Source organism: Malaclemys terrapin, chromosome 12, assembly GCF_027887155.1.
Source record: "Malaclemys terrapin pileata isolate rMalTer1 chromosome 12, rMalTer1.hap1, whole genome shotgun sequence".
Taxonomy (NCBI): Eukaryota; Metazoa; Chordata; order Testudines; family Emydidae; genus Malaclemys; species Malaclemys terrapin.
The window spans coordinates 43,828,019-43,830,826 of NC_071516.1; the positions used below are offsets into that span (position 1 = coordinate 43,828,019).

Below are 2,808 nucleotides of genomic sequence, written 5' to 3' on the forward strand. Positions count from 1 at the left end.
CCTACCAATTTCTATCATCAACATTTCAGAGAAAATATTTGGGAAATTCAGAAAAGGTCAACCACCCAAGGGCACTTTTCTATAGAACTGAGATGTTTTTGAATTAGACCTGGTAAAGCAATGGGAGGTGAGAGAAAAGAAATGTCCATTCATATTGTCTTTTTATTTTTTTTGTTTGTTTTTTCCCTAAAATATTAATAGATTTTAAGGATTCAAGTAATAATAAAATAATATTCTAAAAATGATTTTTTCTTTTGTTAAAATTAAAACATTAAAGGAAAAATGTTATGGAAAAACAAAACTCAGTAAATTTCACCAGCACTATATTACACAAGGGAAGCATCTCCATTATGGCTGAGATGCTACTTGGGAAATATTTCTCAGAGGCTCATGTGTCTGAAGAAAAATTATCTGATTTTTTTTAAAGATTTTCATTGCTATTTTTCTCAAAGCATCTTTCACCTCCTTGTTCCTGAAGCTGTAGATAATGGGGTTCAAGAGCGCAATCCCCACTGAATAGAAAAGAGAGAACAACTTGTCCACACCCAGACCATAGCTGGACTTGGGGCGTGCATATACAATAAGGGCAGTCCCATAGCACAATGTCACCACGATGAGGTGTGAGGAGCAGGTGGAGAAGGCTCTATGTCTGCCTTCAGTAGCCCTGATTTTAAGGATGGTGGAGATGATACAGATGTAGGACACCAGACTCAGCAACAATGGCATCATGAGGGTGAAGGCAGCACCCACGATGATCTCAATCTCAATCCAGTAGGTGTCCCAGCACACCAGCTTCAGCAGTGGCTGGATATCACAGAAAAAGTGATTGATCACATTGGACCCACAAAAAGGAAGTGTGAATACAGAGGTCGTGTGCCCCACAGCCACCAGCGTGCCACAGATCCATGAACCACCTGTCAGCTGGATGCAAACCCTCTTATTCATGATAGCAGTGTAGCGCAATGGGTTGCATATTGCATTATAGCGGTCATACGCCATAGAAGCCAGGAGAAAGCATTCAGTAATGCCAAGGAATAGAAAGAAAAACATCTGTACAGCACAACTGGAAAAGGAAATATTCTTATTCTCTGAGAGGAGGTTGGCCAGCATCTTGGGTAGAGTGACTGAGACGTAACAGAGGTCCAAGAAGGACAAGTTCCTCAGGAAAAAGTACATGGGTGTGCGCAGGGTCGGATCAACATATATGATGACGATGATGAGGATGTTGCCCAGCACTGTGACAATGTAAATGCATAGAAACACCACAAACAGAATGAGATTCATGTCTCGGTGGTTAGAGAAGCCGAGAATGACAAACTCAGTCACAGAGGTGTTTTTTCTCATTTTCTCCCTCAGCATATTTCATCTTGAGAAGTAAAAAAGAAAACTTGTTAGTATGATGTTTTAAATCAAGTCAAATTGGCTTCTATCTATCTATCATGACTTGTCCCCTATCACTCCACACATACATTGTGAGTGACACAATCAGGGAAGTTAGGCCAATATACATCACCGAGAACATAGACTTTCTTATCATAATGTCAATGCATGGCAATTCCAACTAACTACATGGGAACAGACATGGGGGTATGTTATGCAATGTGCTACAGAGAGGGACTGCTTCTCTTCTCCTTTCCATGTGATTGACAACAATCCATTGACTTCAGTGCCCTTAATCCTGATTTCATTCACATTCACTTAGCCTCCTTTTTGTTCATGCCTCCATCTCTGTGCCCCTCTTTATCTACCCATTAACCTTTCCCATTCTAAACCTTTTCTTATCCCTTTCTTTTCCACCAATTCTCCTCTTACTGACACTAAGATAAATCAGGAATAGCTTTACTGGATCCAAGTGAGTTGCACCAATATTATAGTATGGTAAGGAAGATCAGGGTCCGTGTTTCTCTCTATTGGTATGTCTATATTGCACACGTGTTTGAAGGTGTTTGGAGTACATACACTTTATGAGTCCCCTAGCACAGCAGTGTAGATGGTGAGGCATGGCTTAGACACTTGAGAGCCTTAGGGTATGTATCCTACATGGCTCTCAACATCCCTAAGCAGTGCTTTTAAAAGCATACACTTTTATTTCTAGCAGTGTAGTGTCCTGCAGCCTTCCCACTGCTGGGAGCCTTTCACTGCCACACACTGCAGTGAGAACACAGCCTCCCTTTCCCTGTGGCATATAGATACACATGTAGTTCCTGTACCCTACACACTGCCACCTGTGAAGACAAAGCCTAGATCTAAGACATCTAGATCATGCTTGGAAAGGGTGAGTGCCTTAAAAAGGAATCAGCATTACTGAGTTCAGGATTTAATTTTAATTTTATCTTGCTATATATGAGGCCTTCTCTTCAGTGACATAGAGTTGGGTGTCTAATTTCCTTAGGCTCTTTTGAAATTCCCAATCTGATTTGAATAAATATTTTGAGAGTATCCCAAATGTCTGTGTCAATGGTTGTGTAGTGCAGGTTTGGCAGGTTGAAAGCTCATTGGCACTGCCTGCACTCCTGTCTGGGGGCCAATGTGTTTCATTTCAGTAAGGCCAAATAAGCTCAGCGTTATCATTTTGGCAGGAACAGAATAGAAAGGAATAAAATAGAAAAAAAGCATTTTGATATTGTTATTTAAAAATGCAGACAAAATCAATATGTTTCCATGTAAGATGTTTTGATTCTATCCAACCAGCATTTTCTGAAGAAAAATTGTGTTGGAATATTTTCAAATAGTTTTACAATTAACTGCAGTAGAATTACCCATGGCTTTAAGATAAGTGGGATTGAAATCAGGGTTTTAAAACAGAGC

At 40.1% G+C, this 2,808-nt stretch overlaps 1 pseudogene; it reads right to left on the bottom strand.

Annotated features, from left to right (window-relative positions):
- Nucleotides 1–348: 348 nt before the first annotated feature.
- LOC128846106 (olfactory receptor 10C1-like) lies at nt 349–1,366 on the bottom strand (annotated as a pseudogene).
- Between the last annotated feature and the right edge of the window lie 1,442 nt (nt 1,367–2,808).